The sequence below is a fragment of the Colobus angolensis genome, unplaced genomic scaffold, assembly GCF_000951035.1.
Source record: "Colobus angolensis palliatus isolate OR3802 unplaced genomic scaffold, Cang.pa_1.0 Scaffold204, whole genome shotgun sequence".
Classification (NCBI taxonomy): domain Eukaryota; kingdom Metazoa; phylum Chordata; class Mammalia; order Primates; family Cercopithecidae; genus Colobus; species Colobus angolensis.
The window spans coordinates 2,474,461-2,487,577 of record NW_012115200.1 but is presented as its reverse complement, the minus strand read 5'-3'; the positions used below and the strand labels follow the sequence as shown (position 1 = coordinate 2,487,577).

The 13,117-nt window shown below is 50.9% G+C and overlaps 1 protein-coding gene across 1 annotated transcript in view; it reads left to right on the top strand.

Moving 5' to 3' along the window:
- Positions 1-13,117, top strand: part of TCERG1L (transcription elongation regulator 1-like) — a 227,564-nt gene that overhangs the window by 57,658 nt on the left and 156,789 nt on the right. The window lies entirely within an intron of this gene.

Genomic DNA, 13,117 nt, shown 5'->3' with positions numbered 1-13,117 from the left:
TTCTTTCTTTCTTGTGTTCCTTTCCCTTTCTTTCTTTCCTTCCTTCCTTCTTCCTTTCCTTTCCTTTCCTTTTCTCTTTCTCTCTCTCTTTCTTTCTTTCTTTCTCTCTTTCTTTCTTTCTTTCTTTTTCTTTCTTTCTCTCTCTCTCTCTCTCTTTCTCCCTCTCTCTCCTTCCCTCTTCTCTCTCTTTCTTTTCTTTTCTCTTCTTTTCTTTTCTTTCTTTCTTTTTCTTGAGACGGAGTCTCAATCTGTCGCCCAGGCTGGAGTGCGGTGGCATGGTCTCGGCTCATTGTAACCTTCGCCTCCTGGGTTCAAGTGATTCTCCTGCCTCAGTCTCCCCTGTAGCTGGGAATACAGGTGCACACCCCCATGCCCAGGTAATTTTTGTATTTTTAGTAGATACGGGGTTTCACCATGTTGGCCAGGCTGGTCTTGAGCTCCTGACCTCGTAATCTGCCCACCTTGGCCTCCCCAAGTGCTGGGATTAGAGGTGTGAGTCACTGTGCTCAGCCAAAGTGATTCTTCTTTTAAGAAAGACAGCATTCATTTTTAAAATTTGGCCCACCATGACTGAAGCGTTCAGGTGAGAAGAGTGAAATATGAGTGAGTACTTTCAGTCTCTGGTAGAGCAGGTAACTACCACATAGATATTAGAAAGGGCCATCTGCCTGGGAAGCCATTTGCCACCTGTTCTTTGCTTCCAGAACTATTTAATGGTTTAAATTTAACATTTTGTCCTGCCACAGAACAGCTGGGAAGTGACTGTTTTTTTGTTCTCTCAGTAACTTACCAGCCAAGCTACATAACAAGTCAGAAAGTCTCCAAGCCACAATTCTACCACGCAGCCTTTCACGTGGCTGTCAGCTTTCCTCATTAGCAAAATCTGCAGATGCTGTAACAGGTTCTATAACAACAGTAATTCAGACATTTGGGAATAAGGTCTTTTTTTAAATCATCCAGGAATTATTTCCTCCTCCACTATAATCAAAAATGTCATAATACATATTAACATTTTAAAGATTTTCAGAGACAAAAATACTGTAACAATATAATTGCTTATACCTCAAGATTCCTGAAACTCATCGGGCTTGTGCGGGAAAGATGTGTTCATTTCTGATGGAGGATTGAGTTACCTCTGGTGGAAAACTTAACTGGATTTAAACAAACAAACCAACAAAACCCTTTTGCATAGTTTGTCATGCATGATAAGTGAATTCTTACTGAGAATGTAACCGCCAGTGTCTGAGCCGGCATTATTACGTTTAGGCATATAAGGAGCAGACTTTCCTAAATGGAGACCCCGTTGTTGGGCTCCAAAGGGGAGAGCTGCTTTCACGGGGAAATCACTCCCATGAGCAAGGTCTGGCTTGCTCATCTAGGAAACGATGCTCCTGGGACCTCGCGTTCTTTCTGAGCTGCTCCACTCCCTGTGCCTTCCCTGAGAATCACCCTGCACTTTACGTTAGCCATCTCCTCTGTTAGCTCCAATTCACCCTCTCTTTGAAGAAAAAATGTGGAAATATATCACGCAGGCCACAGTATGCATAAGGTTATGTCCAGTATAGAGAATACTAATACAATAGACACCCAATGCCTCCCTCTGAGCCTAAGAAACTTGATGTTTCCAGTATCCCAGGCCCTGCCCCCAGCCTCACCTCCTGCTCACCCTGGAGGTCACTGCTCCCCTGAAGACGTGCCAATCATTCCTTTGCTGTTTTTTAAAAAAATATGTTTACCCCATGCATTATCTCTAGACAATATATTGCATACTTCAGTTTTTGTTAATTTCACATAAATGTTAGCATCGTTTGTGCATTCTTCTGCGATGGTCTTTCCACTCAGATACGTGCTTTCTTTACAGTCATCCCTGCTGGTATGTGCAGGGGTGGTACCATCCTGTTCACTTTTGTGCAGCATTTGTTTGTAGAAGTCATATAATGCGTTGTCCTTCCGGCCGGTGGTTCCTCCACTATTCAGGCCTCAGCTCCAGCACACGGCCCTAGTCCTCCCATCCTGAAGTGGCCCATGGAACGAACTCCTTCTCCTCACTGTTGCGTTTGCTTTTCAGCATTTATCATCACCTGCAATTCTCTTCAGTGTCAATTCCTGGCCTATTTTCTCTCCCACAGTGGCACGTCAGACCCTGAGGGGCGGGGTGCTCCGATATCTATTCACCACTGAGGCCCTGGTGCCGGGAACGGTTCTCGGCACAAATTTACCTCTCACTGACTCTTTGTTAATGAATGGCATCCAGTCACACCTGTGCTCTGTGGCTACGACCCTCTCCAGCGACACTCTGGGGTGTTGGTTGACAGTTCTCTGTGTTCTCTATGAGACAGTGCAGAGATGGCTGCCCTGCTCCACAGACATTCACCCCACACCCACTCAGCCCAGTCCTAACAAACAGACAAACGTAGTCAGGAAGCGTTCAGCACAGCGGACGCTGCATCACTCAGCCCCTGAATATGCTGCTCAGCTCAGCATTAACCGGAATCTCTAATGGGAAGCTCAGGCAGAGAGTGAGGTGATCGTGCCCCAGTCACCACAATCTTTAGGGATTCGAATTTCCCGGAACCCAAAATTTTCAAGCTGAAAGGCCTGTGGACTCTGGACAACCGATTCCATTACTTAAAGCTGGGGGGCAGGGTCAAAGGCCACTGAAGACCAGTTTACCTAAATCCCAATACAAGTGAGGAGCAGAGTGAGGGTGGAACTCAGCAATCCTTTGCCAAGGATTTTCCCAGGATGTCTTTCTTCTGCACCATTGGCAGTCCCACCCACCAGCTGTAATTCCTGCCCGTCTGTAGAGCCACTGTGCTAAAATCAGTAACCCAGTGGCTGCGATGGTGGCCGGGCTCCCGGTGCTAAAGGGACACTGGATAACTTCAGCTGTGCCTGCCTGGCAGGCACAGGCCAGGAGCCGATGAGAGGCTGGATGCCTGCTGTGCTGAGGACCCTGAGGGAGAGTCTGTGACTGGCCCAGCAGGGAAGGCGCCAGGGCCTCACTCAGGCACACGATGGTACGTGCTGCCATCCCTGGGGGTCCCTGTGGTCTTCAAGCAGGGGCCAGATTTAGAAGCGCCCCTGGAAGGAGGGTGGGGAAATAGTTGGTCTGTAGACAGATCAGGGAGGAAGGAGGTCACCCATGGCTGCTTTAATGAAAGCATTGTGCGAGGAGGCTGGTCACTGTGCAGATCGTGTTGCTGTAGCCAGACAGGACACTGTCATAGAGTACTCACTGCAACAGGAGTAGCAGCTGCTTCCCGGGCCAGGCCACTTTATTTAATTTGTGATAACAGCACTGTTGGAAATAGTATCCATGGTGGGTGGCCGTCAGAAGCGGCGAGTGACATGTGCTTCAGGACTCGGTGGAGGAGGCGGTCCCTGATGAGCACTCATTGGAGACGTCTGGTCCGCAGCTCACACTGCAGAGTCTTCCGGTCCCAACACTCAAATAGACCCCTTTGGTGCATGAATGAGATCCATGCCCTGGGGGAGGACAGCCTGTGTTCAGTAGCATGCAGACCTGTGTTCGCCCAGGGATCTGGATGGGAGAAAGCTGGCATTTCAGGCCCATGTTCCATCCAGGGGTCTGGGTGAGAGAAAGCTGATATTTTGCTCTCCATGCTTAAACTTCTAGAGACTGTGGGAGTTGCTTTGAACAGACATCCCTAAAGCAACATTGGTGCTTCAGAGTAGCTACAGTTGTGGAAAACTGTGCGTCAGGTCCTCAAACAATTACACGTGGAATTACCATGGGACTCAGCAATTGGAATCAGGGTCTCAAACAGATATCTACTCGAGTACACATGTTCGTAGCAGCATTATTTATTATTCCACAAATGATGAAAGCGATCCAAGCATCCATTGATGGGTGCATAGTTAAAGAAAATGTGGCACATCTATATAGTGAAATATTATTCAGTCTTAAAAAGCAGGAATTGCTGGCACCTGCTGCCGCATGGATGAACCTTGAGGACACGATGGTCAGTGAAACAAGCCTGTAGAATTCCACTTATCTGAGTCCTCCCATCGGATTCACAGAGATAGACAGCAGAAGGGTGGTTGCCAGGGACTGGGAGGAGGGGAACAGAAAGTCAGTGTTGAACCAGGACAGTTTCTGTTTGGGAAGGTAAAATAATTCGGAGTGTGGGTGGTGGTGACGGCTGGCATTAAGTACTGCAAATGTGCTTAATGCCATTGAACTGTACACTTCAAGATGGTTAAGACAGTAAATCTCGTGTTATGTGTATTTTACCACAATAAAAACAATAAGAAAAGGAGGCGTGTTCTCATATGCACATGAATGAAGTTTATTTGAGGGACCTTGGAGAGGGTCAGAAGAACAGCATTAAGTAAGAAGCGGTGAAAACCTCTTACTGCTTCTACCCTTCATGGTACCTTCCATTTCTGCGTCTCCTCTGATCAGCTCTGCTAACAGTCTTTCCAGCGGCCCAATTTCCGGTGCCATCAGCCATCCGGAGCACAGCAGAAACTGAGGTATGAAGAAGAAAGGAGACCTGTGAGCCTGGGTGAGGGCAGCTGGCTCAAAGCGCATGTACTGTCCTGGAGGTGGCTGGCAGACTGCATAGGGTCTGCAGAGAGCAGGAGACAGCAGGGCCTGGGGGCTGGCCTGAGGTTGTGACTGTAAGGATTCTCAGCGAAGGAAGCAGCAGAGGCAGAGGGGCTGTTTTGAGCTGGGTTGGGAGGAGGGGCAGGGGGAAAGGGGACAGAAAGTCAGGACTGGCTCCCGGCACAGGCAGGCAGCCCCGTGAGCTGGGGTTCCTGGCCTGGGCAGAGGGGCGGGAGTGGTCAGGGCCACGGCAAAGCTCCTGGGGAACAAGGGGTGGCAGTGTGGAATCTGGACCCCTCTGCTGCCATTACGTTTCCTGGAATTTCTCAGTGCCTTGAAAGGAGCACCATATACCAAAGGTGAGTGGGTTCCCTGAGATGGACCCACGGCCTGAGAGCATAATAATGTTCCCACAAGCTGGAGAATTTGGCTGGGCCTCAACTCTCCCAGGCATGAGCCATCTAGCAGCACAGGTGGGAAGCGGAGCCTGGTGCTGGTGGTGAAATGAGAGAGCTGCAGAGAGAAGGACTTCACATGCCCGGCGTGTCCTGTGTCACAAAGGGCTTGAGAAAGAGCAATGTGGTTTGGGAGACTGTCCAGCTAAGAAGGAGACCCCATGTGTCTAATGCTCTGCAGGCAGCTGAAAGTTTAGTAAATGTTGATGACCAGAAGGCTGAGTGAGCTCATAGCAGGCAGCACTTCTCACTCCCTAAGAAGTCAACGAACAGGGCGCTGGGCTCCTGGGCTAGGAGGAAGAGAGGCGAAGAGGGTGCTTTAGGGCAGGCCCGGGCAGGCGGCCGCTGTCCACCAATTCACCATCCGTTCCCTGCTGCAGCTCAAGACTGGCTCCACCTACAGCTGGGCAGGCGATGAGTGACGGCCAGGACTTGGCCACAACCCACGTGTGTCTCCTCAGGATTCCCTGTGTTCTTAGAATGAGATTCCCCAACTGGCCACCTTTCCCTGTGGAGGGTCTGATTAGCACTGACTTAGAACCCTGAGGAAAGAAGTGGAGAAGCATAAATAAGAAAAGGAAAATAGCCCATGATCCCTCCACCTCAAGTGAACATCTACAAACCTCTCAAAGGCTCTGGCTCAGTGTGTGACAGATTTGCCTGCATCTGTGAGGCCACATCTCGCATGAAGCATTTGCAATTCCATTTTACTTCTTTAAGATTATGAAGCTACAGACCAGTTGCAGAAGCCCCACCCAGTCTCAGTGTAGACAGCCTCCGGGAGGATCTGCAGGGGAGTAAGGTGGGCTCTGCCAGCCCCCGTCAGGCGTACACGCAGCATGCAGCTTCACGTGAGTCAGGCTGGGCTCCTGCCTGGTCTGTGGTACCTCACTGGTGCCCTGTGACTCAAATCGTGCGGCTTTATTCCTCCAAAGTGTCCCTGGCTGCCCCGAATGGTGTTTGCTCCTGCGTCCTTTCTGAATGCCAGGGCAGGTGTGTGCTCCTTTCTGGGAGCTTTCTTTGCTGAGAGGAGACGGTGTTTGAATTATTCTGTGCACAAGCAGAGAGTGCTGCTTTCTCTCCTCAGGTTCTTATTTGCCAGGCGGAATGCTTTTGCTTTCCTGCAACGATTTGAAAAGGAGGGGAACACAGCCTTGGCTGCTCAGGTTAAGCAAGCCAGTAATGTGTGAGGCAGTGAGTGTGACTGTCATACCCATGCAGCTCCCAGCCAGGTAGAACCAGGAGGGGGAGAGTGGATGGGTGATTTCAGTTTTGACTGGTGATATGGAGTTTGAAAGTTTGCACAAGTAGAAAGAAAGCTTACTTCTGAGGCTTTCAAAAAAGAACAAAATGTGTAATAATTACAAAAAAAAAAAAAGAAACGTGCTACTGGGCTGCAAGGACCCCAGTGTGCGTTTGCCATGGTTAGAGAGGGCCACTGTCCTCCAGGGACTCAGGGATGCTGCTTTAAACAGCTACTGGGGACCCGAGTGGAGCCAGGGCCCTGGAATCTCCTATGCTGGGGTAGCCGCCTGGCTTTCCAGAGCTTGCTGTATTCCCTTTATTTTTCTTTCTTCAACAGTGATATTGCCTCTGCTAAGAAGGCAGGAGCAATCACTTATATTTGTTTAACACAATGAACTCTAGCATGATGCGAAAAGTAAACCTGAGCTTTTGTAAATAAATCATTTTTCCCACCCCCCCTACACCTGAAGAACCAGTGAGCCGCCCCGCTTTCGCTGAGTCCCTGCTGGATTCCCAGCATTAGGCTGGGTTCTGGCTGTTTACGAGGGAGTGCGAGAGGGAACCTTTTCCCTTAGGACTCAGTGCCCCAAGTCAGAGGCATCGCCTCTGTGCCCAGGTCAGCTCCATCACATCCTGCCTCTCCGGTCCTGCCGCGGGCTGGCCTGGGGCACCATTCCAGGGATGGGCATGACCTGCAGGGCTGGGCACCTCTAGTCAGAAGGCGACTCTGAGACAAAGACTGGATGTGAGCACAGGTTGGGGGGACTGTGATGGGAGCCGAAGGAGCCTCTGCCGGGCGTGACACCCCATGGCATTGGGGGCTCAGTGCTGCTGGAGACTTGGGCAGAAAGCCTAGTGCAGGTTCAGAGTGTCCCATTCAAGGAGCAAAGTTATATTTTTCCCACTGACTCTCAGCCGTATGTATCTGAGGGCAGCACGAGGGCCCTCACTCCCTGTCTTCCTGCCTGCCCCGGACTAGACCCAGATGGGCCTCCAGCCAGACACAGGCCAAGGCAGAGTCTAGGGGATCCCGGGAAAGGGCCGTTGGCCTGTGTGGGGGAGGCAAGGCTACAGGAAGGTACCGGGCACCAGGTGTGGCTGACGGGTGGAGCGTGGCCTCGGAGCCAAGGAGGGCAGAGAGAGATCAGCCTGGTTTGCTTTGTGACTTCTCAAGTTCATAATTAATACAGCCTCAGTGCTAGGGACATGGAGACCTTTCTGTCATTGTCACAGCTCTGACATTTCCTGCCAAGGCCTGGGTCCAGGTCCCGGATGGCATCTGTGTCGTATGTGTGTGTGAGTCTGTGTGTGTGTGTCCTGTGGGTGTGTGGGTGTGTTTACCAGCGTATGTGAGTGAGTGTATGTCATGTGTGTGTGAATTTGCCAGTGTGTGTGTCATGTGTGTGTGTGTGTTGTGTGTGTATGTGTGTGTGCACGTGTGAGTCGTGTGTGCATGTGCGTGTGTGTGCACGTATGAGTCGTGTGTGCATGTGCGTGTGTGTGTGCATGTGTATGAATCATGTGGGTATGTGGGTGTGAATTTACAGTGTGTGTGTGAGTTTACCTGTGTGTGTGAGTCGTGTGTGCATGTGTCTGTGCGTGTGTGTACCTGAGTCCTGTGGCGTGTGGGTGTGAATTTACAGTATTTGTGAGTGAGTGATCTGATTGAGGCCATGGCAGGAGACAGGGAGAGTTGGTGCTGCTGGAGGTGGGGATGCAGAGAGAGCCTTGTTTGAGAATCAGGTTTAAGAACCGTTTGGAAAAGGGTAAACGGACCAGATGTGTGAACTGATCAAGGATGGACAATGGGGACAGAGAAGGGAAAGCTCATCTGCTCTAAAATCTTTTGGGTGTGCTGCCATCCTTGAGGGTGGTCATTCATCCAGGGTTCTTTTCACCACATTTGCTCTGCCTTGTCCTTCTCACCATCTGATAACTCCTTGCCACAAAAGCCTTATCTCACGTTCGTCAGCTCCAGGGGCCTGACCAGGGGTGGGTCTTGCCAGAGTTCAAAAATCACTTGGTTCTTGACTGAGGACGCTTAAGGAAGGAGCTCCTGGGGACAGAATAGGAATTAAACACAGCCTGGCGCTGGTAGGTGATGCTGATTACATATGGGTGTTTCAGAATGTGATAATGGTAGAAAGGAAGGTGAGGATATAATTTGCTGTGGTGAATGTGTAAGACTCGAACATCTGATACTCAATTTATAGTAATTAGAGGAAACTAATGTACACAAGCAAGCCACTTTGTGTCTGTCCAACACAGGGTGCCTTGGAGTAGGCACAGCGTGGGCCGCCACCTCCAGTGAACATGTGCCCGTTGCTGTGTGTGGTGTGGATGTGTGTGCACGCGTGTGTGCATATGTGTTTAATTCCGTTTACTTCCCTGTTTGGGGAGGGCACTGTGGCACCTGGGCTTGGTGGCTGCTGAACGAGCTGGCATACTCCCCTCCCTACATCTCTCACCCCATGAGTTTGGGACTCTGTTGTGCAACAGCCCGGGGGCTCGGCTGAGGGGGCACCTGCTATTTGGTTTCAATTCTGAGTCTCATAGTCCTGTCCCCTGTGTGACCCCCACCTCTATGCTCCTGGCAGGAGGATGCCTTGTGGGGGTGTGTGGCTGGGAGGCCATCTCACACCTGGGGTAGCCCAGCCTCAAGGCTGGAAGGTGGCTGCCCGATTCCTCCTCTTTGGACCAAGCTCCTTTGCTATGGACTTCTGCCACATCCCTGACTGATCCCGGAGTTCTGGCTCAGGCAGGCACCCATCACTGGAGGAGGAGCTCCCTGTGGGACAGGGGAGGGACAGGAGGAGATTCACAAGCCCCTAAATTGTCCTCTGTTTTTTACCATCCTTCTCCAACTGGGAAACACCTCCACTCACCAGCCTTTCCGCATCCTCGTGGAGACTGTAGTGTGCCATCCCAGTCATGTGGGGCCTGCCCTGCCCACCTCCCAGCTCCATCACTGGGTCCCACCCAGCCTGGCCGGCAGACCCATCCCGGTCCAGCGTGGCCAGCGTCTCCTGCATGCACCTGCCCCTCTTCTCTCCTTGCTCAGTACTTCCTGAGCCCCTTGGACCCCAGCCTTCCCTCATGGTACTCTCCATGCTTCTGGCCAACAATCACTTGTCCTCCAGCACTCAGCTTATGCCACCCCGAGAAAGCCTCACTGAGTGCAGCCACCCCTCTGCCACTGTCGTGCACGAGGTGCCATCTCCCCTCTAGGCTTTGAGCCATGCAGTCTGGCTGAGGTGCAATCCCCCCTCCAGCCAGTGGAGGAGCCCAACCAAGGCTGTGGCTCTCGTGAACCCAGCAGGGCTGGTGCTCTGTGTCTCACCAGAGCCTCAGTGCTTCCAGAAGACCCAGCACTTGGGGGCTCTCGGCCTCTGTTTACCCCATCATTCCCGTCAACTCAGCCAAGGGCCCTGGGCCTTGCTCCTTGGCGCTGCCTGCTCTGGGAACTCTTCCCACCTACACTCCCATCCGCCCAGGCCCTTGCAGAACTCCTGGCCAGCCCTTCCATGAGGCCCTGCAACCCACAGAACTCTGATACAAAGGCCCCACGTGCACTTCCCACCCACTGCACCCCTCCCGCCAACTCCAAACTTGACCAGCTTTTTATGAGGATGATACACTAACCTGTACCTAGGAGCAGTGGCAGGAGCCCCTCGGGAAGGCCCCTCCCTGGTCTGAGCTGTTGCCACTGAAGGTTACCAGAGAGTCACGTGGTAGCAGCCTGTGGGCATAACGTGGTTTCCCAGGGAGAGCCGTGAGCTGCGGGCTTGGTCACATTTCCTGCCCCTGCCCCCGGAGAGCCGCCCCCTCATTTTGGGTGGAAATGTAGAAGGTTCGAGGGAGGGAAGCCCTCTTCAAGGGAAGTGACCGTGGGCTCTTAAGAAGCTAACGTCGATTTCAACTTCTCAGTTCTTTTAAAAAATTATTATTTTAAACCAATTAACAAGCCATGATGTTGGCTGTTATTCCCAAAAATCATTTATCATAAACAAGCTCAGAGAATCCCAAAGAGGTAGGCCCGGCCACGCTGCCCGGTGGATTAAATACTGTAATTAACATTGCTCCTGCAGGCTCCTTTCATCTCACTCTTTAATTAGGTTTTGCTGACACTTTTTCCGGTGTGTGTCACAGTGCCCCCGCTCTGCACACTGGTGGCAGCAATACCAATGAGACCCTTTCAGGAGCTCAGAACCTCCCACCAGGCTCCCGTCAGCCAAGATCTGTGGCTGGGGAGCACTGCAGCAAGCCCATTTCTTGGGTAGAGCTGGGCTTTGTCCAGGTGCCGCCAGCAGCTGAGGGGCTCTCCAACTCCCCTGTGCCCAGCACACTCCCACTCGGTCCCCCTGCAGCATCTGCCTCTGTTACTGATGCTCCTCCTGTTCCCCAGTGTCCTCAGCAGGAAGACCCCTGGCCCTGCTTGTGCCCATGGAAATGGGATTTCACAGTTCCCTGCCCATCTAGGGGGTGGCAGCATGGAGAATCTAGGCAGTTGCTGAAGTCTTCTCTCGGCTGGGGGACACCTCGGCCCACTAGTCCACGGCACTGTTGAACGTGCACAGGTGACTTCGTCCACAGATAAAACTCTTTCAGCCTGGGCCAGGATTTCAGTGACTGTGAGCTCTGGAAGCCCTCCCCAACTGGCAGTCCTCCAGGGAGTTCCACAGCACCCTGGGCGTTACTGAGACTCAAGTCCTGGCCATGGCTGGAAGGGGCTACCACCTGGAGAGCTCACTGCCATCTACTCTGGAGACAAACTCTAGTTGTCCCTCCACCTCAACCATGGGGTCATGACGCTTCTTGTAGTTTCTTGCAGCACACCTTAAAGAATCTTAGCCAGCTGCTGAGAGACCTCTCCCCGCCCACCCCAAAGCACCCCCGACTCTGTGTGCTCCACTGCCCAAGAGCTGCCTGCTCTGAACGTAAACCTCCCTCTCCCCTGGATGAACTCCCTTAACCCCTCGGATGAAAGCATGTGCCTGTTCCATGTGGGAGCACCTGACACTTCTGCTCCTGGCATTTCTCATGCTTCATGGTCACACCTTTTCATAGTTATTTTTACACATGTGCCTGTACCCTCCCACGGAGGGAGACGGCTGGTGATGAGCGAGGGCCTCCTGCCCCAGGACCCCGGGCCCCCACTCCCAGGCAGCCTCTTCCAATCGATGCAACTTTTATTTTACGTTTTGCACTTTTGTGAGTTAACTTTTCTGTTATAATGACACGATATCGTGATCCTCCGGGTGTGTCAGTTTTAGATGATGGCTGTTGACATCCTGTAAAAGGAAGATAGTTTTCATTGTTTGTTGCTGCACAGCCAAAACCTTAGCTTTTGTGGGATAGCAAACCATCCCCAAATAAGAGTGGTTTCGAATAATGGCTGTTTATGTAGCTCATGATTTTGTGAATCTCCAATTTGAGCTGGGCTCAGTTGACAGTTCTTGGGCTTTTCTCAGTAATTTATCTCATGATTTTGTTATTTCGAGCCCAGCTCAAATTACTGACCCACAAATCACGAGTTAATAATGTGTCCCTTGTGCATCAGGTCAGCTGCCATTTTGCCTGGTGGCTGACAGGCTGAGGATGGTTATCACTTACATGCGTCTTGGTGAGCAGAGGGTGTCTGGTCACGTGCCTCTCACATCAGGACCATGTTTCTCACATTAAGATTGCACGGTTGGTTTTAGGAACAATAGATAGGACAGCCCCAATGTTTATGTACATTATTTGTTTGTTTGTTTTTAAGACAGAGTCTCACTCTGCTGCCCAGTCTGGAAGGCTGGAGTGCAGTGGCACAATCTTGGCTCACTGCAACCTCTGGCTTCCGGGTTCAAGCCACACAAGTAGCCGGGATTACAGGTGCACACCACGACACCCAGCTAATTTCTGTATTTTTAGTAGAGACAGCATTTGCAACATTGGCCAGGCTAGTCTCCAACTCCTGACCTCAAGTGATCCACCCACCTCGGCCTCCCAGAATGCTGGGATTGCAGGCGTGAGCCTTTGTACCTGGCCGTGCCTGCAGTGTTTAAGCCTCTGCTTCTGCAACATTCGCCCCTGTCTCACTGGCCAGTGCATGTCCATGGTGAAGTCCAGGGTCAGGGTGGGAGGGACACTCACAGGGCGTGAGTGCAGAAAGGCATGAGTGAGTTGGTGATTGTTACTATCATGCAGGTGAACCGAAATGTTTTACAGCCCCACACAAGGGTATTTTATAACATTAGATACTCAAAACTAACTATTCTTTAAATAAGTCACAGGGTAAATAAAACACTTAAGCCCCTCATTCTTCTTCAGTAACATGATGAGTTTCACAAAAAGGTGACCTTCTATATATATATATGTTTGTGTGTATATACTTTTTTTTCTTTTTTTATTATTATACTTTAAGTTCTAGGGTATATGTGTGCAATGTGCAGGTTTGTTGCATAGGTATACATGTGCCATGTTGGTGTGCTGCACCCATTAACTCCTCATTTACACTAGGTATATCTCCTAATGCTATCCCTCCTCCCCCCACCTCACAACAGGCCCCGGTATGCAATATTCCCCACCCTGTGTCCAAGTGTTTTCATTGTTCAATTCCCACCTATGAGTGAGAACATGTGGTGTTTGGTTTTCTGTCCTTAGTGATAGTTTGCTCAGAATGATGGTTTCCAACTCCATACATGTCCCTGCTAAGGACATGAACTCATCCTTTTTTATGGCTGCATAGTATTCCATGGTATATATTTGCCACGTTTTCTTAATCCAGTCTACCATTGATGGACATTTGGGTTGGTTCCAAGTCTTTGCTATTGTGAATAGTGCCACAATAAACATACGTGTG